This window comes from Micromesistius poutassou (genome assembly GCF_964030765.1).
Source record: "Micromesistius poutassou genome assembly, chromosome: 15".
In the NCBI taxonomy this organism is placed as follows: Eukaryota; Metazoa; Chordata; class Actinopteri; order Gadiformes; family Gadidae; genus Micromesistius; species Micromesistius poutassou.
This window is the reverse complement of record NC_140285.1, coordinates 13,429,121-13,455,066: the sequence shown is the minus strand read 5'-3', so window position 1 is coordinate 13,455,066 and position 25,946 is coordinate 13,429,121. Positions and strand designations below refer to the sequence as shown.

The window sequence follows — 25,946 nt, the reverse complement described above, 5'->3', positions numbered from 1 at the left end:
CTGGATATATAGTGTGTGTGCGTGTGTGTGTGTGTGTGTGTGTGTGTGTGTGTGTGTGTGTGTGTGTGTGTGTGTGTGTGTGTGTGTGTGTGTGTGTGTGTGTGTGTGTGGATTTGCAGTAGAAACATGCAGCATCATGAAGTGTTTTTTAAGTGGCCGCATAACATGTGTGATGTTACGCAATTCCCTCATGTTTTCATTGGATCTCACTCAGAACGCCAACTCACATGGGTTTCTGTGTGGGTGTATCAGGAAGTAGTGCATCTTAACTAACCCTCTAATGGCCATTGGGCCACTACTCATTTCTTACTTATTCATCGTGCCAACCAACAGTCCCCTGCGTGAGATCCATCCCTCCATACATTAAGGCTGCATCTTCCCAGCACTTCAGTGGGAAATATCGCACTCATTCAACACATGCCCTCACCCCAAGGGATTCAGAATGTGATTAAAAATCATCCAACAGATGCATCCTGCATCTGCCCCGTCTCTATAGGGGGCGCAGGCACCACACTGGAACTGGAATGTTTCACTGGCTCCTATCTAGCGAGACCATCTCCATGGAGACCCATATGTGCACACAACGTCATAGTGTCTTGTCCTTCTGGCCCCACTTTGAACTGACTCTCATCCTAAATGATAGCCATGCTGTTATTTTAGAATGTTTTTCTCAAGTGATTTTATCCTTGTTGTAGGGTATCTTCAAAAGTACTCTACAGAAGACATGTATTTTTATATTTTTATATTAGATTATTATTATAGATATAACAGTGTGGGGGCCGCCCCGCCAAATTGAGCTTATTAGCATATTGACCTTTGATAGCGGAGGGGAGAAGAATGGGGAGCTAATGTGTTCACACTGACATTTCCCCATGGAGCCGTCACATGAACTCTACCTTTAAGCTCGTCTTCCACGTCTGCGAGGATAGAGGGGGGGGGGGGTCGGAGCACTTGGATCCTAATCTATCAAGAGACGTGACAGAACATGAAATGATGAGGAAACAGGGGCTGATGAGGTGCCGGGGTTTGGCTTCGTGAGAAATGCACCGCAGATGTTTTTTTATAATTACATATATATAAGTAATTATGTTTAGATAACCGTCCAAAAAAAGACTGTGGTTAGACACATTTTGTGTCTGTCGGCCTACAGCACGTCATCTACTTGGTCTCAGTGGGGATGGTGGTTATGATGCAGAAAATGAGTTGATCCTACCAGCAGTAACTCACACTCGCTACCGTCACACTTTTGCATCGCTAAAGTTTGTGTTTTCACACAACATCAAATAATACCATTTTGATTATTCCCTTCCTTCCCATCCGGAAACTTTTCCATAAACGCCACTGAAGGCTGTTTCATCGATTTCCCTCAAGGAAACCGGGGACCACGATATATGGTGAATGTAAAGTACAGCGCAGCAAACACGGTCGTCCTGCTGGGCTTGTTGATTACTTTTAATAAGTCTTCTTTCGCGTGGGGGTTCTGGCCTTGTGATGATGGCGCACTGCCTCTGGCAAGCGGGGTCAATTGGGAAGGCAGGAGATGATGGAGAGAAAAATAAGGAGGTTACGAGCGTGGAGGAAGGCGTGAATGTAACTATGACTACCCACTCTGTGCTCTGCAGACCCCAAGGAGGAAGGACAAAGTGGCACCTAGTTCTGCCGCCTCGCTCTTCCTTTGGAAGAGAAGCATTCCCTGATTGTTTTTTTGATGGTCTGCATGGAACTAATCCCGCTAGAACTTGTATTTTACTTCAGCTTTATTGTTTTTTCTTGCTGTGATATCTCTGTGAAGTGTTTTGGGTAATTTTACTGTGTGCTATTGCTGGGGGTGTTGGTTATAAATAATTATTTCTGATATTTAACAGCGCTTTGGAAATGACAGAATCTTTGACCAGTGCAACTTAAAATACAAAATTGAAGTCTTTGATATTGTGCTTATTATAATTTCTTAAATGGCCTTGCGATCAGAGTTCAAATATATTCATAAACCTGAACAAACAGAACCAGGTTAAAGAATGACAAGAGACGGAGAGAATGGGGCGAATGATAGAGAGAGAGAGAGAGAGAGAGAGAGTAAAGGGCTGATTATGGTTCGACGTTCATGCAAGTCAATGACCACGCAGTCGCTTTGACGTAGTCGTGAACCTTTATGTTTCTGCGTTGGGTTTACGTGTCCCTATGCATGACCGTGGTAAAGAGAGAACAAATAATTGGTCTTTGTCTTTGCATGCTATTACTTTACAATTGGTCTACTACTAGAAGTTTTGATTATGGTATGGTATGGATTCTAGCAACTTGAAAGCTGAATACGACAGATGTGCCACAAAAACAGAAGACAGGCTGCTAGTTGGTCGTCGTTGTCCATTCTGGAGTTCTGGATGACCGAATGCAAAACGTCTCCACTTTTTACAGAGTAAAAAAAAAGGTTACGGCTATGAAGGCAAAAGTTACATGTTTTGCCTTTGATTTTTTGCATACAAAGCCATACTATTGCCATAAATTATGTAGTTGGCGGACCAATCACAGCCCTGGCTGCTGCGTCGCCTCGATGCAAGGTTACAATTTTTGGGAGGCGCACGTGAGGCCCTTGCTGGGGACGCAAGGAGGGTCTGCAAGGATGTAAGGGGTCCATAACCCCCTTGCATTGCTTGAACGTGGAACCATAATCAGGCCGCACGAGAGAGAATGGGCAGAGAGATAAGGGCGAGAGAGAGAGAGAAAGAAAGAGAGAACGACAAGAAAGGTAGAGAGAGGGGATGAGAGAGAATACTACAGAGAAAAAAGATAGAGAGCATGTAATGGGCAGGAAAGTCCTTTCTGTACTTTAAAGCAAGCCCACACTATAGCAGCAAAAGAGTGGTGTAGAGGCATCTGTGGGGAGCCATGGCCAATCCCTTAAACTGGCAGCTGGCTGAACTCTGCACAGCCCTCAGAGCTTCAAAGTAAAGGATATATCCTGGAGCTCGCAGCAAAGCTCTGATCTCACTCCTGATGTGGCAGGCTGCTGCCTGACCAACACAACCTGGAGCAGGCCTGGCGAGGCGGGCCGGGCGGGAGAGGGAGCCTGCTGGCCTGTCCCAGTCACGATGCAGACCGTGACTGCATCGTGGCGCCGTGACCGTTGGGTAAGGACTCAACTTAAGTGTCGAGCATTGGTAGCATTGGAGCACGCCTGTAGCCAATATTTTGTGAATTATTTGGACAGATCTGATGTTTACAGAACAGATGAAAAAAAAATGTGTTCTGGGTTTTAAAATACAACTTTGTGGACGTCTGTGTATCTTTAAATATGACAGATAACCTCCCATCCTTCCGCCCTCGCTCCCTGGTGGTGGAGGGCTTAACTGCCCTGCCACTTAAATAATCGCTGGAGGCAGCGGGGCCTCCGACAGGGAACAGAACTGCAGCTTTGGCTGGGGAAGGACGTGTCACTTCTCCCCGCCAGCCAGTGCAGGGAGGAGAGTGTCATGTTTTACCCCCAGAATCCCTGGCCATGGTTCATGGTTAGGGGACAGTGAACTGGGCAATCATTATAGATGTGAAAAAGCACCCCTTTCAAAGGGCCAGAGGAGATATGGGCCTTAAAGGGCCAGTGAACCCAAAACACCCCAAATGGTCAAATGTTATTGTTAGGAGTTAGTAGCCTATGTCTTCTATGATCTTGAGCATAGTAATATATGCAATTTTTTCACTATTATGGAAACGCTAGTGTCATTTAGAAAAAAACTGTCTCGACCAACCAGTCCCAATCTTTAATGTGAAGTCAGAAAGTTCATACTCATAATGACACGTACTAGCAGCGCCGTCGTATAGGGGGGAAAGGTTATGACAATTATAAGGGCCCACAGCCCGCTAGGGCCCACACACAGCCCCCAGTAGCCTCTATGACAAAATTATTAGGCATACACTGAACTAATATATATTCATATGAATGAATCCGAATTAAAACAAAGCCACAAATCATACAATATTCTAATTTTAATAATTTCAATAATCCCCTTGGCCCCTTCTTAAAAAATGGTATGGTCCACACCGCGGTTCGTTCTTCCCAGGGACGTGCACACTCAGGAGTTTTGAGGGGCAGGTGCCGAATTGTTGGGGGTAATTTAAACTTTAATTGAGATTAGATGAGGCTTGTTGTTGTTTTTGATATTTGTTTTACAACAACGTATTCCATGTGCTCTTTGTTTCACTTGCACATTTAAGTTAAATGCTACATATTTACCTGTGGACTATCTTGAGCCAGGACACTTTGTTTTTTGCATATCAGTGCTTGATTGTTAAATACAATAAAATACCCACACCTATTTGTTGAGTGGTTAATTGAAAATGTATTTGCAATCAGAGGTGTAATAACGTGTTGCAAATCAGGGAAATGAGAATAAGACAATTAATAATACATAATTTACATAATAATACTCTGACTTGTTAAGTCGTTAAATGTAAAAAAGGAAACAAATTGGGTGTATTACACCAGGCACCGTCAAGAACACTGAAAAACAAGAACATTTAAGGTGGCAATGAATGGGGGAGAGGGGCCCACACCGATATTCTTTCAGGGGGCCCAGAATTCCTAGCAACTGCCCTGCGTACTAGCTTAAAAAAATTATGTAACACAAAGTTGCCGTGAACTGTGACCATTGCCCCTCCTTCTCAGAACTCTTGTCCACAAATAGATACTAGATAGAGATCCTTCATTGCATTGTGTTTAAACTTTGCTCTATTTTTACCAACTCAGTTACTCTACACCTAACCTAAGTGGACTTTGGGCAGTGGTTGGTAAAAAAAGAGAAAAGAGAGATTCAGAGCACAAATGTTTCCACTCAACCCATTCCCCTGGTGACCCGGGGTCGTGGTTTTAATCAGAGGGGAGAGAATAGGACCCCCACGCTTCAGCCCTGCCCCAAGAAGCCTGTATCATCACATAACCAATGGCAGCAATACCAATGTGCCAAGCCAAGCTGCAGTCCCATTACACAGTATCAACTAAAGCTGGTCTTATCGAGATTAAATGTTTGTAGTAATAAACATATATTTGTGAGTTACAGTGAGTTAAAAATGTTTTACGCCTCATGCTTTGTCTAGCAGGGAAGAGAGAAGGAAAAACACTACCACAATTATTGTTTCAAGGGTAACGCTTTTATTGCCACAACTCCTCCAAGTCTTGCATTAAATCACGTTTCATAGCATCCCCATAAAAGATGCCGGAAGCGGACTTCCCTCCCCCAGAGTCTGGGGATCTCCTCTGAACGACAAACAAACAGAATGGATGGATGGACGTAGCGGCCATCTTTTTTTGTTTACCTCTTGATCCAGTCTGTGACACCAGGCGGTGTTCCAAACAATTAGCTAGCCGTTTATTTAAGCGGAGGAATCGGGGAACGGGGTAATTAGCCCAGTGTCCAGGGCGAGACACAGCTATTAATCAAGTTAATTATTAGCCGGTGCCCCGTGAAGGGGGAATTCAGCGGAGGATCCACCAGCACGCCATGGCCTGCAAACATGGCTGCCACCCAACAGCTGGCTAGTCGATCTGGTCATAATCCGAAGGCCGTGTGGGCTGCTCGGTCTCTCTCTGACATGCTGCATCATCATCACCATTATCAACATCTTCATCCTCTTCTTCATCGTCAACATCATCCTGGATATCCTCGTCATTAGTCGTGGCTCAGTAGTGAATTAATGCCCATTTGAGATTAAGCCATTATTGATATGTAATCATTGTTGTTATATCAAACCGTTTTTTAGAAATAAACATGGGGAGGTGTTCTTCATGTTTATTTGAAGCAGCCAATGCATGATGTTTTGAGGTAATGTTCATAATGAAGAATACAATAAGATATACTAATAGCCATAGTGATATCGTATACGATAATGATCTTATATGAATTATCTCTTATTGTAGTAATTAGTATATACAATTAGAATATAATGATCCATGATAATCACAGCTTTCATACAACTGGGCCAGCATGTGTGACTGAACATTGAAACGGCCAGAGCAAAAAAGAAGTTTTTGAGTACAGATACAGTCGGCTACATGAATAGAGGCAATGTGTCAATCACAAAAGAAAACAGCACTCTAACAAGACGTAGAGATAACACAAACAAATGGACAGAGGAGATAATTAGATGTAATGATGTAAAGTCTATGTTTGTTGTACCCCCTGACCTTTGTCTGCAAATGCTTTGTGTGAAAACCCTTTGTGGATTCCCCAAAGCATTGAAGTGAATTATGACTATTACATAATAATTGGTACATATCTTCCAGCGGCCCTGTTGTCGACGCCGGCCTGTCTAAATGTCCACTCACCTAAAAGAGCATTTTAATAAACTGTTATCATCCTAACAGATAACAGAAAAAGAAGAATTACCTAAATTGGTGTTGGAGGGGTAATAGCTTTTGTAGGATGAATCTGTGTATGTGTGTGTGTGTGTGTGTGTGTGTGTGTGTGTGTGTGTGTGTGTGTGTGTGTGTGTGTTTGTGTGTGTGCGTGCGTGCTTGTGTGTGTGGGGGGTTTAGAGGCAGATGCCCTCGTCGGTCTCTTTGTTCGGGGAGGGGGGGGGGAGTGATGGAGTGAGCGTCGATATGTCAGCGGCGAGGGGGTAATCTCCCGGGGTCGTGACACCCGCGGCAACGATGGCGCCCTGGCGGCGGTGGTCCCGGCCGCTGATTAAGGCGTTCCATCGCTCATCGGAGCGTGGAGCCGCGGGGGCCGCCTGCACTTTTGTCTTGCGAGTTTGCGACACGTGTACTTTTCTCCCCACACCCTCCCCGCTATCTTGATGGCGGGGCTAATAGAAACTCTCCCCAGATCAGTTCCTAATGAAGACGGATCCGCAGCGGCCCCACTAAGTCATTTATAATACAGCGCTATCTGCGCCGCGTCTTAAGTAGATTAGACGTGTTCCGTGCGATGCGCGGCGGCAAACCGCGAAGGACGGGGAGAATTTTAAGTCGCTTCGGTGATTATTTTGACTTGACGGCTTCTTTTGTTGTCGGGTTGTTTTAAAGTGTTTCACAGTGAGTTTTTCCTCCTGAGACTGATGGTATTGTTGCGTAGCAGTCATTTTAAATGCATCTCAAGATAACCGCTATAGCTGTTCTGTGGTGGGCAATAGATAAACAAAATGGTGGAAGGGACAACTCCAAGTCCACAGCTCCTCCCTCAACAAGTGTCCAGGGTTGCTGCTTTCAGTTTTGTGGAGGCATAATATTCCATTGAGGGAAATGTCCGGACATAAATCACATAAACACAAAAAGAGCTGACCAATATGAACAGCAGATGGTCGTCATTTGTCCTTCCTTGAAATGTGATGTCCTTTGTGCCCAAACTCAGCCTTTACCTCAAAACACTGTTCTGCTACGGTTGTTTTTCCTGTGCCTCTCCTCTCCCCACAAGTCAGCCATCTTGGTGCACCTCTAAACAAAACTCAAATGTGGGTATGGCCACATTTGAGAGGCTGACCGACAGAGACGGTGCATAACGTGTCACAAGTTGCCATGTCAACTGAATCGAATGATGTCGATGAATAACTTCACTAGTCTGCTCCCTCGAGAGCAAGCTAGATATAAAAAAGCTAATCGGGGGCTGGCTAGGTGGCTCAGCCCACATGTGCGCTAACCATGAAGGCAACACGCCTTAACATAACGACCCAGGTGTAAGTCCCACCGATGGGTCCTATGCTAAATGCCATTCCCTCTATTCTTCAACCCACTTTCCTGTGTCTCTTCACTGTCCCGTCCATAAAGGCACATAAAGTCCAACTGTGTACCACATCTGTAAAAGCCAGACTTTGAATGTGACAGAGTGTCACAACCTTGGGCTCTATTGGGTTTTCCCTGTCAATTCCACTAACATGTAATCATCATATTTATTGCATGTAGCGTTCACGAGAATATTAGCATTCAAAGTTTGAATGTCCCATATACTGTAAGCCCAACTTCACAATACTGTGGCGGTAAGGGATCTGTGCAGTTGTACCACTTTGTTGGCGTGTGTACTATTCAGCCGTCAGGGGTTATCTGAAATGGACTGCCTGGCCTCTGTATGATCCATTATAGATTTGAGACCTCTTCCGGGACACTCCTGACCAATCAGGGCATCATTTGCCTGATTGGTTTGGGGAATACCTTCTTGCCGTCAATCACAAGGGAGGGAAACGCAACACTTCTTAATGGCAGAGAAACTTAGGGAGGCAGTTGATGAGTAATATGAGTCGATGAGGTCATACGAACTCTGTATTTGTTTTGTACAATCGGGTGTAAATTGGATTATATGTGGGTGTTAATGTGTTTATAAAGTCATCTTCATGCCCTCCATCTTGGCATGGTGCTCCCTTGTCTTATGACAGCCTTGTCATCAGTTACTCGTCCTACACGGGTCTTTCTTGTTTATATAGAAAAAAAGGCCAGAAAGACCCGGCCTGTAAACCGTGACACTGTAAATGGGTGGTGATTTTATTTTATGAAAAAATAAAAAGCTACAAAAAGCTGGTCTTTGCAGTAAAACACTTACCTTGCGAGGCCGCTGGATCTGTGAGATCACGATCAAGCGAGAATCATCTTGCCAGGCAATCAATTCAATTTACACAGTTGTTTCCGAACCACAGCGGTTCAGACCAATCAGCGTGGGGAAACTGCGTGAGCTACGTGCTAGGTGATTGACGGTGATAAACAGTTGGTTCATCCATTCAACTGCCAAGTATTTTTTTAATTTTGCCTGCCTCCAAACTGTTTCCGAGGACAGCTTCCCAGATGGTTGTGTGTACCAAACCATCTGGCAGTCAGGTTGGTAAAGCGCTGATCTCAGAATGTCTCTGAAGATGTAATTTATGCCTTAGGTTAGGAAGAGCTCATAAAAGTTGAATATTCAGATATTGGTTTGTTTATGAGCAGTAAGAAGGTAAGGTTATATTATGCCTGAATTAGGGTTGCAAATAATTGAGTATTTCCTTGATCTAAAAATACTAAAACATTTAGCAATACCAAAACAATACAACGTTTTCAAAGCTTTATTTCTCGTTTTTCCTAGAGCAACTTAGTGCACATTAAACAACTGTTTGAATTCAATAAAATGGTAGTTCATTTTCGTCAGCAAACAGAGAGAGAGGCTTCCATTTCAATCGCACAAATCAATATTCTTGTTAGGCATAACAACAATCAGACGCTCACCAAACCATTTTTAGAATAGCTGTAGGCAGTTAGGCACTAACACAGGCCTATGTTTTCCAAAGATATTAACAAAAACCGCCAATGCAAGCCTGATGAAACAACACATCCATGTTGTAATACTTTGGTAGTGCTTTGACACCTGTTGTCTAGTGTGAGAATCGGTAATACCAACAGAGAACGACATTAAACTAGTGCGTTTCGTCCTAACGAACTGCGAGAGTGTGCTTGCTAAAATGCCGCAGATGGTGACGTACACTGCCTGCACATCCTCCGCGCTCTATCCTCAGTGTAAATCAATGAGACCAACTGAAAACGATATGGAACTTAAACTGTGATTCTGAAAAAAGTATAAGGGTAACCGAAATTTGGTGAACGAAGGTTAACATTGAAAATTGACCAAGTTACGATGCCTGAAGTAGTTGAAGTGTCAGAGAAGTGTCAGAGAAGGCGAGAATTTTTTTTTTACATTGTAAAAAAAAAAGGAAAAAAAATAGTTTAAAAAGTTTAAAACGCAGAGAAATAGCCATCATGTCGTTAAAGATTTGGACGTTTTGATAGTTGAATGGTTTCTGTAGCTGAAAGTATGCAGGAGTAGTTAACTGCACAAAAAACTGGCAAACAGAATAAAGAAAACTTATGAAGAACAGTAGATGTGCTTGCAGTAGCAACAACACTAATTAACTAACTGGTTTTAGTACTATTAATGTTAATTAAACGTTGTAGGGTTCTCCCCAGGATTATTTCACCCATGGTTGGACTCCCGCTAGTAAGTTGCAGCCATAGAAAAATAGGTTTCTGCAAATGGTTAAAGGGGTAGTTCAGGATTTTGGACATCGGGTCTCATTTCCAAGTGAGCCAGTGTGTTATTTATCATTGGAGACCGTTTTCAACACTTTTCATTCAGTCCTTCTAGTTGCAGAAATCGATGGTGCTAGGCTAGCGCAAGTCGAGGGGAACTGCTAGCCTGCCAATAAAAACTGTTTTACCCACTCCAAAGTACACCCGATGCAAACCAATTATAATGCTCGACTATCGATGTAAATGTCTGTGTTGATAGAATAATATTAGAAATAAAACTATCCTTGTATCACAATGATCACATTACATTTTGGGGGACTACTTTCTCAGCAGTGGTGGAATTTCACTTTGCTCCGGTGTAGCAAGCAATTCACTACAGCAGAAGGTAAACAGAGAAGCGCACTCCAGGTAATATCAGTCCGCCGCTGCCGTAGCTTGCTTCCAACTACAGGGATTCTAAACTAAATGCAATGCGATGCAAAGGTAAGTTTATTTCTAACACTATTCTATCAACACAGACATTTACATCGATAGTCAGGCATTATAATTAGTTTGCCTCAGGAGTGGGTAAAACTGTTTTTATTGGCAGGCTAGCAGTTCCCCTCGACTTGCGCTAGCCTAGCACCAGCGATTTCTGCAACTAGAAGGACTGAATGAAAAGTGTTGAAAACGGTCTCCAATGATAAATAACACACTGGCTCACTTGGAAAAGAGACCCGATGTCCAAAATCCTGAACTACCCCTTTAATGGTTTAAGAGGTGTTTTAACAATGTGTTACGTATCTAGTAGCTAATTTCAATGTTTAACAAGGCAGATAGATAATAAAGAGCTCTACCTACTAATAATAACAGATTAGGAATTGAATAAACATGAAAAAAACAGGTAGCAAAAGCTTTTTCTCTTCATGGCGATCAGTCACCCGTAATAGCCCTGTGTTTGTTTTCTCTTTGGATGAACAGTCCTGCAGTGCAATTTCCTTCAAACGACACACAATGTTCAAACACCCTTTTGGCTTTGTTTAGAACTAGAGCTACTCTCAAACTATGGCGGCTGTTTGATTAACCAAAGCTTGAAATAATAAATTCGGGCCAGCCTGAGTTATGAGATCTGCAGAACATTCCCTTTGTGTGCTGAGTTTGTTTGTTCTTAGTCTTATGTTAAAGCAGAGCCTGACCCTACCTCACCTGTATTCACATCCCTCCTTATGATCCTGGGACCGCCACAGGGGGATAGTCTACCCTGGGAGGGGGGAGCTTCCTGTCCAGAGAGCTGTTTGTTTATGTAAAACATCAGCATACATAATTAATCACAGATTCCCTAAATATGTAAATATTTGCGACAATAGTAGCGGTATGTCAACCTTAATAAATGTTTGATCAATATGAACTACTTAGTGTTATTTTTGTGTGTGTATTTGCAGTAGTTGGGTTCGGAGTTAGGGCCGTAATGTTACATTTTCCCTCCAGTACACACTACTTGAATTAGGCTGTGGTGCACGTATCGATTGGATCTGATTTATTCAGAGGGGTCATTTGTTTGCTAAGCTGAAAGTGATCTCTAACAGCATGCATCTCTGTTGTAAATAACGAGCAATCACATGATCATTAGGGTCAGCCGACCGCAGTCGTCGCCCGTGTGCACCCACCCCAGCGAGAGTGGTACATGGTACATGCGCGTGAGGGCCCCCCCCCCCCCCCCCCCCCCGCGAGGAGCCCCCGCCCCCCCAAGGACATCCCCAACCCAGCCTGTTCCCCATCCGACCATGACAGGGACATGGTGTGCTGTGCTTATATATTATTAGTATTTATTTTTTCATCATGTGTGCTAGGCTGAAATATTTCTTAGATTGCCTGCTTATTTTTTTTTCCGTTTTAGATTTCAAGGCTCATTTAGACATTAGTCTGACAGGTATTGGTTTACTCTCAGACTGCGTCTTGCATTTGGAAGAAGTCTAAGTATTTATCAAGCGCCATAGGCCTGTCAGTTACGATCAGAACTACGAGTCATGTATCCTATAAGGCCCACCAAGTTGAGGAGATGTTAGGCCCCAGACAGAACAGCTGTACCCGTAGTGTTTGTTTGAAGGAAAGGCCTACATTGTTAAGTAGGAGATAAGGTAGGATATAATAATAATATATATACAGTTATATGAGCAAACAAATAATATTGAATCAAGCAGTTGAGTCCTCTCTGTGCGTCTGGCGAAGTGTGTCCGACACAATAGCACACATCCATATTGTTTTCAGCTTTATGAATAGCCTGTCTTCAAATTTGATTGATTGGTTGGAGAGACATTCAATATACTTGGTTTGTTTCAGGCAGACAGAACCCACACAATTATAGCCACATGATGAATTAACGACGTTCAGAAATCAATTTGAGAGACGTACTCGTTTGAGAGACAGTTATTTGGTATTTGATGCCGGCCTACATAATATATTGTAGGCTGAAATACATAAACAGACATTATTATTCCCCTTGTCCATGACTGATCTCGCTCATTTCCAGTGTAGCAATTCTATCCAGTGCAGCTGGGTTTGGAGGGCGGTGCTGCAGACATTGAGTGAGACTTGGTTGGACACAATAAGCTACAGACTAAGCTACTGACTACAGAAGCTACAAGCAAAAGGTAAAGAAACAAGTTTTATTCCTCTGTTCGCATAATGATCAGATATAATCTGAGCCTGACAGTGGCAAAAACAAGCACTTTGAGAGGACGTACATCGCCCCAAAGGATTACAATACAGCTTGCATGAGTCCCTTGGACGCAAAATGAACGTCGAGAGTCCAGGTGGACAAATCAAATGGCTTAGAAGTTCTCCTTCGAAGCCACTAAATCAAAGACCAAAGGTCACCAAAACCAAATAACTAGCAAAATAATATTTAACAGAAAAAAAAAATCGATAAAATGTTCAGCCAACGATACTGCCTTCTGATGAGACTCCGGCCTGCAGACCCCGCCTCCTAATTGAAACAACACCGGGGGGAATACGCAGTAGTCACTGGAAGGTAGAGCTGGGCCCGCAGCTCAGTGAATATAGAGAGTTTAATAGATCGGAGCAAATGGCAGTGAGATGACAGAGACAGAGCTTTCCATTAGAATCTTGGCTCGGTTTGAAAGGGGTTGCCGTGATGACTCACTGGCGCACGGCAACGGCCGCCACGGCGACCGTTCTGCTGGAGTACCCCCACACGCGCGCACACACACACACTACTCATGAAAGGACGGTAGTAGTTTTTTTGTTTTTGTTCAAATGATACTCCCACACCGTGTGCGTCGGCAGACGAGGCAGCCCTGCCCCGCGGCAGCCTGCGGGGTGAGAGGGGGACTGCTGCTTCAATGGATTATTCTGGTCTGTAATGCTCATGGTTAACAATAAGCCCACCGCCCTCGTCTCCAGGATCAGCCTCTTCAAATGATGCACACAGAGAAAGTTTGCCATCCAACGAACACGTATCATGTTCTCCAAAGAGTACCATATGTGATGATCCGCGCCTCCACATTCTCCCCTAAACGGTGCTGCCATCACAGGCAAATGTGGACCACAGCGTTTTTTCGCAGTGCTGGTGTGAGTGTGTGTGTGTGTTTGCACACGTGTGTGTGTGTGTGTGTGTGTGTGTGTGTGTGTGTGTGTGTGTGTGTGTAAGAGCACATGTTTGTGGGTGTGTGTGTATATGCCTGCGTGTATGTGTGTGTGTGTGTGTGTGTGTGTGTGTGTGTGTGTGTGTGTGTGTGTGTGTGTGTGTGTGTGTGTGTGGTCTTTTCTGTCAAGTCCCTGAATACCATTATGACTCGGTAGCATCCAGCCAGTTCTTATGACCGTGGTGTAGTAAACAAAGAGCAAACCACTCTTATCTTCATTCACAAAACAAATGGGGACATGACGGTGTATTGAACAAACTGCCTGTGATCATCATTTTCCTATAGTCGCTGATGCCAGATGCTCTCATACGGCAGCGATTCTACAAAATCAGGAGGAGGGGGGGGGGGGCTTCTAGCTAGGCTAATAGCAGAAGGTACAACAAATAACCCAAGCGTAGCCCATTACTGTTAAGTGCCACCACAGCAACTCCCCATTTTTTCAGCAAACATTTTTGTTAATGTTTTTTGAGGTCGCTCCCAAGATCCTAAGTGGCTCCAACAAACATAGCACTTCCTTAACATTCGTACCCTAACAAAAAAACTGCTACCAGGCTCGATTGCAAGGTGTCTACCAACTACAATTGTTTTTCCTCCACTGTTTTACAATATGGTTAATCATGTTTCATTTCTCCACTAAAATAAAAAGACAAAGCCGGTCGTCGTGACATGAAGGCAGGAGGCACTGCGGTGGCTCCGCATGACTAATCCCTGGCGCTGTAAACACAGAGACGTCTCACTGCCGGGGACGCTGAGGAAGGGGAAGAACGAGGCGGGAGGATTTGAGGAATGAACTCTGGCAGATTTGCATGTGCCGTGGAGATGTTGGTGAAACATAACAATGAAACATGGGAGGAGAAGACTATTTTACAATACTGTTGCAGTGATTATTTGCGATCACTATTAAGTCTGTCTATTTTGGATAGATGTCATCAGGGAGCAGGAAGAGGTAAGAAGGCAGCTTGCTCAAGGGCACCAGCAGCTCAACTGGGGACATGAGGGGTTCTAACCCAGGGCATTCCCTCAGGGAGGTCAACGCTATCACTGGATCACTGGATTACACAATCTCCTTTTAGAGATGGGTCACTCACCAACAATGTAGCAGGTTGATCAATGGTGTGCTTAATTGTATTCTCCATCCTCACATATCCTCAGGGTTGCAGCAAAAGGCAGGGTTGCATACATTGATGGAGCCAGTATGGTAATGCTTTATGCCTCTGAAACTGAACTGGAGGGTTCCTTAAGTTTCACAGTGGAGTTTTTCCCAGAGGAAAGAAAATGCAAATAGAAAACAAGGAGAATGGGGATGTAATAACTCATGTCCGGCACATCGTGACAGTTGAACCTTCCTCTGTTTCCCTTTTCCCCTCCATTCGTCTCTCTTTAAGGAAATGGTTACGAGAATGGGCGTTACTGAACAATGGATCAATGGAGAACGTCATGTATTACAAGCATAATGGGGAGTGAGCAAGAGAGAGAGAGAGAGAGAAACAATTCAACATGATGATAATCACTTTTGAAATGCTGCGTAAATAAAAATAGACATAATTTCAACACAGAAACTGTTTGGTTTTGAAATATTCATACCCGATTCACTCTCGCTCAAACAAAAAAGTGTGATTATTTTGGCATGGCCGTGTGTCGTTCAGCCAGATATTGTGTCACATGAATGGCAATCAGGCCCCGAGGCTCTGTGTGTGTTGTTAACAGCAGTATTTAAGATCGGGGCCGGGCGGGGGCGTCTCTATCGCTACTGGCCAGGGAGCGTCTTGATGAGCGCTGGCGTGTGGAACAAGAACTCATTTGGAGAGGCCCGCTTGTTTCAGGGGAGACCAGGCCTGAGTTAAAAAAAAAAGTGCTCTGGCTCATTTCCCCCCGACACGCTATTTTGAAAAACGCATTAAAGCTTGTCAAGATAGGGTATGTATGCCCCGTCCGTGGTGCACGCGGTCGCTTTATCGTATACATGTGACTCAATGACGTCCTTATCGGGCCCAAAGCCATGAGCATCGTCCCACGGCATCACAAACCGTATTGTTAAGAGCTTCTGTTTCCCTTCCACAAAGGGAAATGTTTAGAAGTTAGTTGGCAGCTGGTTGTTGGACAGTTTTTTTGAATCGCATGAATATATTCAATATCACGGGGCTTATTTATCATGGTAGCTGAGTGACTGCATTATTTAATTCAGGCGATTAGCATGTTGCTCCACTAAGGCTCTTGGGGGGGGGGGGGGGGGGGGGGCTCTGTTAGGTGTCTTTAGTCTCAAGACGTGCTTTCGCATATTCATGGGGTCTGTCACCCATCAGCATGGACAAACCATGGGGGGAAACTCGTTAGGGCCTGGAGATGCTCAGTAGCCGTACGCCAAATTAGTCTGGTCTCGAGTCCATTATTTCTGTGACCTGGAAGCTAGAGTATGGATATCGACTTCCATGATCCCCCCCCCTTGTGCAGATAATGAAGGAGCTGTGGTGTACAGAGTGCCACACAGGACTCTAAGCTGATGGGAACATGTCCCTGATTTTGGGATGTCACCAATCACATTCTATGCAGGCCAATTGCTACAGCTTTGCCACACAGAAAGGCAGCCGTTCATCTGCTAATTGGCAGACTGGGGAAGGGGAGGGAGAGTTTGCTTATTTGTTCATATATGAATGGCGCCAATCAAAACCTGGACAGTGAACATTGGATACTTGAAGGGAGAGGTTCCTTCAGTAGGTGGATACAATGAGATTATCTGTTAAAAACTAAATAGATCTGTTGACTTAATAATGTGTTTCTGAGCCCACTGACATTTTTGTCTTAACATTTGTGTCAAAATAGTATTGAGACAAAAATATGTCTTAAAAGTATCGCGACCCAAAGGTCTTCAGTGTGGTCAATAGTGAGTAAAGTCATACACACCCCAATCGATGACATGCAGTATGCCTGGATTTGAGTAGGGACAGGCCAGCTCAGTGATGATCAGCGTTAATGTCAGCGTTAGTGTGTATTAACAGGGCACATCCTTCACACTGGGATATTAACAAAATGGTCGTTTGAGTTTGTCACAGAACTACACTGTTAAAGTGAAAAAGGCTTTTAGGTAAATTGCCAATTTGGCCGTCCTAAACCACTCTAAGTGCCAGCCGATGGCTATTGAGAGTGTCAACAGGTTGCTAATAAAGAGCTCCATGCTGATTGTGTTTTTAGCTCTTTCTGCGCCGGTCAGTCAGCCACACGGACACACGGTCGTAGTCCCAACAGATGAAAGACAATAATATAAAATGGAATAAAATAAGTGGATGAATAAATGATGAATGAGTACTTCCAAGTGTAACATGGATCAGTGGAAGCCGTGCCCGGAATGCCTGGAGGAGTAGGATGAGGATTGTGAGTGGGGAAGACGCTTCGAGATCGTCATCAGATACACGTCAGACACCGGGACAATGACGAAGAACCACTCAACAAAACCTCTGCATCTTCCTTATTTTCCACAGCTCTGTTTTAATTTCTCTATTGTTCTATGTCTCATCTATCAACCTCGGTACTTTCTTTTATGAGATGTGTCTTTTTTGTTCGTATTTCGTCGCCAAACAGCCACAGACAAAGAACGGTTGAATATGGCTTTTTGGACACGTTAATCATGGGGGTTTGGGGCTAATCAGCAGAATATTTGTGAAGGGCTTCTCCACGTCACCATCATTTGATGGTTATTTGTAGTGTCCTTTGTAAAACCAATAGGTTTGTCGTGGTCATTCCCATGAGGCACAACCCTGTGGGAATCTCTAATGAGATGGATGATTTGATTACTGGGAGAACAACATTTATGATTAGCACTGATAGCGTTTCACACTTTCACACTTTTAGCACTGATAGCGTTTCGCGTTTCACGCAAGGTTTTCCTTCAGGGCGATGTTTTATTGTGTGTTTTATTTATTTTTAAAGCTATGTCATAAGGTTAGCATGTGCTGCCTTAATTGCAGCTTCTATAGGACTACACATTAAACATGCACATGCCTCCACCATTTTTTCCACCAAAAGATGGAGTAATATTATTTTTGTTGGCTTGTGACATGTGAAGCTACATGATAGACAGGATGATCTAATTGTGACATTGGTAAGGGCATTCACTGGTGGTGACATGATATATTTCTTTATCTTAACCCAATTTCTTTGTCTCTTTTTTCATCACAGAAAAAAGAAATGTGACGAACGACGCAACACGATGCCACAAGTTGGCGCAAGTGTGATGGTTTGCTCTCTCCAGGCTTGTTTCATGCTGCCGACAGATGAAAATTGAAACCAAGGTGTGATTCTGCTCAGGGATTTCCGCTGTGGCCAGACGCAGCAGCAGGGGCAGGAGGAGACAGGCACAGCGCTTGGACGAGGGCTCAGCACCTTGCTGCCAACCTTATGCTCTTTCAGATTAGACGGAGAGCTGAGTTGCTGAACAGGAAGAGGCAAAGAAAATTGTACCCATTGAAGAAATCAGCTACTATATTCTTTAAGCTTTCAAAAACAATCTTCCTTTCTTTCTTTTTATCGTAGTGTATTTCCAATGCTATATGATTTACCCTCAACTGAAATAACATAACCAAATAGAAACCATGAGCATATATTTTTTTTAAACATCAACTGCCTAACAGGCAACCGGAATTGGCAGGAAAATAAAAGCCTTGTCTGAAAAGGGCTACATAATGACATGAACCAGACCGTATCAATCACCAGGGCCATCCCATCACACTTGAAAATCATTAAATGCGTTACACTTCGTTGCCACGGCCAGCCTGCATAATAATCACACACTCCTCCTCTGTGAGCTAACACGTTCACTGCAACTTATGTGGCCATGGTTTTCACATGGAAAAACATAGATGAGTATTTAAAATGCATGATGGAGCCCTTTCCATTGATTAGGCTTCAGAACCTATGCGCACATCTGCAAGACAACAGACACTCAAGTGGAGCGGAAGGAGAGAGGGATGCGGTGAAGGGCGGTTGGGGGGGGGGGGGAGACATACATTATGAGATCTACCATAAGCGCAATTAGAAATGTAAGTCTGTTTTATCGTAGTGTAAAAGCCCATCCATAGCGGTGATTAATCTGTTGAGTCCTATTCGATGGAAACTCCCAAGAGCCAAGTCTCTGGGATGCGCATGGACAGCCGTGCTGGTGTGGAGAGTCTCCAAAGTAAGCCATGCTCTTAAGTGGCCCCATCCACCGATTCAGACACAGCCATAATAGCAACATTAAGGATACATTTGTTTATAGCTTATCGTGATTACATTTAGATCCATCGGGTACAGCATCCACAACTCCACGACGAATGCGCTTTCAATGCGCTTCCGATGCCCAAACCTGAGAATGTAGCACACAGATGTTTGCATGCACACCGTTGGAGATGCGCCCATAGCCTACATGGATACGTATACAGTGCCATCTCTGAGCGCATCACGAAGCAAGCCGCACTGTTTAAGTAGCGCAAAAGGTCCGCTCAACGAAACAAATGCATACCTTTCAATCCAGACCTCAGGGGTGTAGGTCCAAACGGAGCAGGGACGTCAACTTCTGCACTACCATTGATTCAGTCCGAGTGTCGTCTTTGCTTCGCTGCGTCTGTTTCACATTATTTGAAGAATGTTCTGCACCCCAATGTTCTGCAGTGTGAAGCGTTTCCACAAAAACAGGTGTGAGTGAATTAAAATGATTCTAAGGTGAGTTTGTTTCCCCACCAGTGATAGAAGTTGCACACTATGCAGGGTGGAGGTTTTCTGCACCGCCCTCCTCGCTGCGATATTCCACCAACTCCTAGAATTTCACGAATCTCAAACAACCCCCCCACCCCTTCTCTCTCTAACCTCGTTCCCGATGCTTCTCATCTCATGAAGGAACGCCTGGAAAGGGATGCACCCAATGAGCGTTATGGGCGTACGAGAGGGCGGGACTTTCAGTTACACGGGTTTACCGGCGCGAGGCGGGAGAGAGTGACTTGTCAGAGAGATATCCGTGTCCGTCACATGTTTCGGTTATTGCATTGTCAAAGTATTCGTCAAATCGATTCATTCTAATTGTCGGAGATTTTTTTATTCCTGTCATGTTCTTATTCTTCTCGCAACAGTGTTTTCAGGCGTTCACAGATCATAGGAAATGAAGACCAGAAATAGCGTGCGGTAGACCGGGATAACGAAATAATTCGGGTTCCTCTCCCAGCATAGCTCCTCCTGTTTGTTTCTAGTCCCAGCGTCACCGACTCCTCTGTCCAGTGGCCCGTGGTGTTGAAATTAAAAAAAAATGCGGATGTTTCGTACTTTTCTTCAGAAGTGCACACGTCGCAAACTGCGATGCTGCGCGTATCTCTGGGACGGGAACGAATGAAACGAAATCAACGCTCAATATATAAGATGCAAATGGTTTGCGTTGAACAGTCGGATCGATCAATTTGGTTTGTTTGGTAGAATGGCCCATGTATGAGGAGCTGTGTTTGTTCAAAGACACGGGCCTATTGGATCTATTATAGCCTAGTGTTTTACAGTTATTGTTGTGATTAACATTCATTGAATAACATAAATTATGAATGCATATGTGCATGCCGAGGCAACTTCACGTCAATGTGGACTAAGATAGGACAGTTGTTGTGTTTATGTCACTTAGTGTTTTGGTCTTGATAGAAACCATCCAAAACGTATTTTTTTTACAATTATACGACAGGACTCGACTAGAAATAAACCTGAGATCGTATGCAGGTATGCATGTGAAACAGCACCCCGTGGTGATCTATTTCTCTCTATGTGATCAAAAGATTAAAACCAAACCGGTCGAAATCATGCATCGTTAGAAAAGAGAAAACTCATGCACACTGCTATTTAATTTCAATAATAGGCTATGATTACTCGGTAACCTATAGTAACCATATCTTAAACCAAAAGAATGTATAGCCTACTGGAATTTCTTTGCGTGGCTAATTCGACCGAAACCTTTTTACTTTTATTTTATGTCTGGTTGGATCAGATCTACCCCCTATAGGTGCCGGGATATTTAATTCTATTCTTCAGGCGCCCACTAGTGCTTCTACGTATCAATTGTGATTGCGTCATTTAAATCGTCAAACATGTGTTTTTTTCAAACCCTTGTTGTAATACAAACAACTTTTCAACGAATTATCCCAAATGCACACAATTTAACGGTAGGGCACACACACTTTTTTTTCAAGATATTACCTAAGTCCAAATGATCAATAATTGTGTGGGATCATCCCTGAGGTAATTTGAGTCTTTATTGAGATCACGTCTCTTCATATATATATCATTACAACCCTGATTGCAGTTATCGATTGGCCAGTTCATCAATATGCTGCATTCTTCCAATAATTAATTTGCGCACCCAATCTTAATGAAATTAATTCTCTTCTGTCCACTGGCAGTGAATCTGAAGCCCTTGGAGTTTTTGCAGAACATTGTCAACGCCGTTACCAACAAAAAGTGCATTCAATATGATAAAACAAATTGCAATACTTAATAACAAATATTGGTCTCATATTGAGTGTTGTCTTTTTGTTTTGACATCATTTGAGGGTTTAAGCATTCAATGTTGCACACACACTGCCCATGCTTGGTCTGACATCACTGGGTCACATTCTTCTTTCATGAACTGCACCATGAAAGCTCCAGCCTACACTGCAACATACCCAATCAGCCACCACATGAATGCAGATCAGGCCGAGAGGTCTGGAGGCAGTGGTCATTAGTCTTTGCCGATACCTATGGATGCTTTGGGTGTATGGGTCACATTCTAGTCTGCAAGAAGAATACTTTTTTCTTTGAAGAAAAGTCGAAGAATTCCTGTGTCTCCATTTTCAACACAATTGCTTCTACCAGTTTTAATAACACAAACCTATTGCAATGTGAGGGGACTCGTTGTTTAACCCCTGCCAATCCAAAAAGGATTTCCCAGCAAAGTCAGATTCAAACGCTTTATTTCCTTCATACACGACTGTGCTAGCATTCGGCCATGCTCCTATAGTTCCTCGCCTGAGCAGATGTGTTCTGCTGGCTGCAGAGCCAACACCATGGGAATGGAAATAAACCCACATGTTATTCTTCCACTGAAATTAAAAACGGGTCATTTGTAGATATGCACAATTATGTTCACAATGGTTGGAAATTGAGGGAGAGGCGGGGGGGGGGGCACAGCTGTTCCCGGCGGTCCGAGCGTCACGCAGGCAGAGGGGGAGATGCTTTTGGCATTGAGTTACTGCAGTGCTCTTCAACCCACTTACTGCTACCGGGACAAAGAGAGACACATTCTGCCGGAGGACAACCACACCCCAAGTGTTGGATCCTTCATGAACCCTCCCCCCCCCCCCCATCCCACCCCCCTCACCGCTCCCCCCCTACCCGCCAGCGGCATTCAGACCACTTATTTCTGATTCATAAAACAAATACTGTAAACACCAATTACCATGCAATTCAACCATGAATGCATTTGGAGTGTTTACTTTATCTATGATTTATCGTTTTCTCTCTCTCTGTCTCTCTGTGTATGTCTCTCTCTCTCTCTCGCTTGCTCTCTCACGCATGCACACATGCACACACACACACACACACACACACACACACACACACACACACACACACACACACACACACACACACACACAAGCAAACACACACACACACACACACAGACACAATTCAGACGTGTCTTGGCCAGTGGGTTGAATCATAAGGTCTAATGGAAGACACAGTTCAAGCCCTGTGACCAATAAGCAGAGTTCTGGGCTTTGGGCCATGGATCTGCCTGGCAGTATGTCCCAATATATACAGTTCCTCTCTGTGAGGTATGTCTGGCCAGCGCCACAGGTCCTGCTCCACGCCAAGGTAATTACAGGTGGCCTTGAGAACATAAAAATATTGCTTGCCTCTACAGTGTGTGACACTTTAAGCTCCAGCCCAAACTTTTTGGTGTTTTCAGATAAGTCTTTAGGTAAGGGGGTGGATTTGATTGCTTCTCCTTGTTTTGAATGTTGCTTTGAAGGTGGTTCCTTTCGCGAGAGCATTTTCAACCATGCTGTGCATACTGGATGCTTTTTCAGTGTGTTTGATGTTGCGATTTAAATCCAACGCATTCTGTTTACTTTAGTTTGTTTCTTTGTCTCAGTGCTGTAACAGCACACCGGCTGAAAGGGCTCTTGTTGTTTTTCCCTTAATCTAAACTGTGTGGATATTGCCCTGGTAAATATGGTGATGTGGCAGAAATTCAACCCAGCCTTCAGTTTGAAATTAGGCACATTTCATTTGCTCCTTTATCTACTGCTTATCTAGGCCAAGAAAGAGATCTGTTCCCCACTATACATTATGTAACCATAATCGCATTCAGTGAAATGTTGGCTGCTGGCGGCTTGCAAAGAGAAAATATATATATATATATTTATTATACATGGTGACACCCTTTCTTGGCAGTAACTCAACACACCTAAACAATCTCAGTGTTCAGGCTTAGTCATGTTTGACTTTAATCCTCAGCTAGCTTAAGCCAGATCACAACAATGCCTTTTACACAGTCCGGTGGACCAGGAAAATGCGTGGGAGAAGATAGAGCAGTTCGGGAGAAGATAAAATGATCTTTATCAAACTCAGTTATCAACAGCCATCTACAAGGGGGGAAAAGCCATATGAAACACTGCACAGTGGGCTATACTTTGATGCAGACATAGGGCATACTATCACGTAAAACAAGATAACAAGTTACCCTGCCAGCAAAAAGGACATTGATTCAAACTAAAAATATAGCCTTCAGTGTGTTGCAGTAGCTAGCCAGATCAGTCTTTTCATTCATACAGACACACAGACCAACAGACAGATGGCTAAATAACACATTCATACACAGCCACAGCCAAACAAAGAACCAACATTTCCATAACTCCATTGATCCTCTCTTTTCCCCTGATTATTTTTCCTCCCCTCTATTCATTTTCATTTGATGTTTAGCCTCATTTATGACCTTTCTGCTGGACGTGAAAGCTGCGGACTTCAGTGTTGATGACCACATCTGCCAGACGGGAGAGAAGGAGGTCATTAACAGCAGCAGTCACAGGTACAGAGCGAGAGAGAGAGGGGGAGAGGGTCAGACTTGTGCCTGACTGCAGGTGGGTGTAATTACTGACAAGCCTAATTGGCTTTGGGCACGGCAACACAGGCCGGACGGGATACTTAAGGTATGCGGTCCCTTTGCGCCTGCCCTTTGTGTCACCCCCATTAACCTTTCGCCACCGTCTCATCCTCTGGCTTTTTATGTTCAATTAAAGTTACTATTTAAATGAGCTGCGTGGAAGTGATGCTAACCACTTTGCTATGGAATTTGTAACAGCGGCCTAATTGCACGTATTACAGCCATATATCCAACAGACTTGGCATCTGAAGGGACATAGCTCCTTTGTATTGATACGTTTATAATGTTTTTCTTTTGCTTTGTTGGCAGACCTCGTTGGTGCTTGCGAGTTGATGAAGACTCAACGATTTACTTGACATTTATCGCCACTGAACTTGTTGCCATGATTCTCCATTGAACACTTTCTGTTTAACAGTGGAGGTATAGACACAACAAGTCAAGTCAGCAAAATAATATATGCCCCATAACAACAATGTACATTCAAATGGTGCCAGGCTTCCAAGGAGAAGCTGCATTCTAGTAAAGAAAAGAGGGGCTTTGTGTGTGTGTGTGTGTGTGTGTGTGTGTGTGTGTGTGTGTGTGTGTGTGTGTGTGTGTGTGTGTGTGTGTGTGCCCTTTGGGACGGTGGGAGCTACAGCGCGTATTGTCAGTGCAGCGTAATTAATCATGCCACCTAACTGCATTCACAGGTCGTCTTTTGGTTAATTGGACTGCGGATGCAAAATGGACTCTGCGATGATTTATTCCGCCGGGGGAATGGGGAGGCTGAACCATCCAGGCTCCCGGTGCCACGGCTGCCTTCTGCAGCCACACTCTGCATCTCTGTTTGCTGGCCGGTCCCCCCCGGGCAAGGCGACTTTTAAGGCATCGACTGAGACTTCTTTCAGGGTGTCAACAGGGAGAATTATACGGCGTAATAGAAGGTTTATTATACTGTGTTACCCCCCTCTTTTGAATGCAGCGTGGGGTCCGCTGGCTCCATAGGTGGTGAAATGACGATGGGTAAACAGATAAAAGATACAGATACAAAATAAACATATTATAGAGGGAAAATAAACAGGTAATGGGTAGAATCTTTAAGAGGCCTTTCCAAACAAATAGTGAATATGTTTTTCGACGTGTGGATGAATGTAGCCTCGGGGCCTGTATTTGTTGCTTAACATTTATTGTGAAATAAATTTTTATGCTGCATGATGCTGAAGCGATTTAAAAAGGCGAAAATAGACTTTAAAAGAAGTGAAGTTGTTGTTGATAGTATGTAGCCAGTACTTTACTTAGTAGAAGTAGAAGTAGTAGTAGCAGTAGTAGTAGTAGTAGTAGTAGTAGCAGCAGCAGCAGTAGTAGTAGTAGTAGCAGTGGTAGTGGTAGTAGCAGTGGTAGTGGTAGTAGTAGTAGTAGTAGTAGTAGTAGTAGCAGTCGTAGTAGTAGTAGTAGTAGTAGTAGTAGCAGTGGTAGTGGTAGTAGCAGTGGTAGTGGTAGTAGTAGCAGTAGTAGTAGTAGTAGTAGTAGTAGCAGTCGTAGTAGTAGTAGTAGTAGTAGCAGCAGTAGGCCTAGTTGTGATATTTAACCCATCTCCCATTATTGACTCCAGCCCTGCAGAATGGAGACCGCAGAGAACAGGAGGCCAGTGGCCCCTCCTACACAATACACACCAGGGTTGATGCAGTCGCTTTCATGACTCCTGGCATGCAATTACTCTGAGATAACCACCCTTTAATAGTTAATGCAGCTGTGGGCCCCCCTCGGCATCACAAATGGACCGATCCGTCTCACCTAGACCCCTTGTGGGTGTAGGCAGGGCAGTCCATCTCCTGCGACTCCGGTCATCCATCAACAGACAGCCATCCGACACCAGGACCCGGGGACGACACCCAACACAGGGCTGCGGTCCCACGCCAGAGACAGGGCATCCTGCTGTCAGAGATTGGATCAGTCCACTGATACACGCTGTGGCGGTCGTATACTGTATAGGCTTGCAGAAAGTAGAGCGGGAATGTGATATCCCTTCACGGCTGGATCACTATCTCTCTGTATTCCGTTGGTTCCCCGCTGCTTTCTGAGATGCTCACTTAATGTGTTGCCACTGCGGCGCTATTTGCTGAGCAGATCTCCCTGTGCCCTGAAAGGTGAGACGCTCCCTAGAAAAATACCAGTCAACATGAAATCAATAAGACAAATGTTA

At 44.1% G+C, this 25,946-nt stretch overlaps 1 protein-coding gene across 1 annotated transcript in view; it reads right to left on the bottom strand.

The window, feature by feature from the left end:
* LOC311359967 (metabotropic glutamate receptor 4-like) overlaps positions 1-19,422 on the bottom strand; it is a 139,061-nt gene extending 119,639 nt beyond the window's left edge. The window contains exon 1 of the mRNA XM_084480035.1: positions 19,112-19,422. The gene's annotated coding sequence lies outside the window, so the exon portion shown is untranslated. The remainder of the gene's footprint in view (positions 1-19,111) is intronic.
* Positions 19,423-25,946: the final 6,524 nt, after the last annotated feature.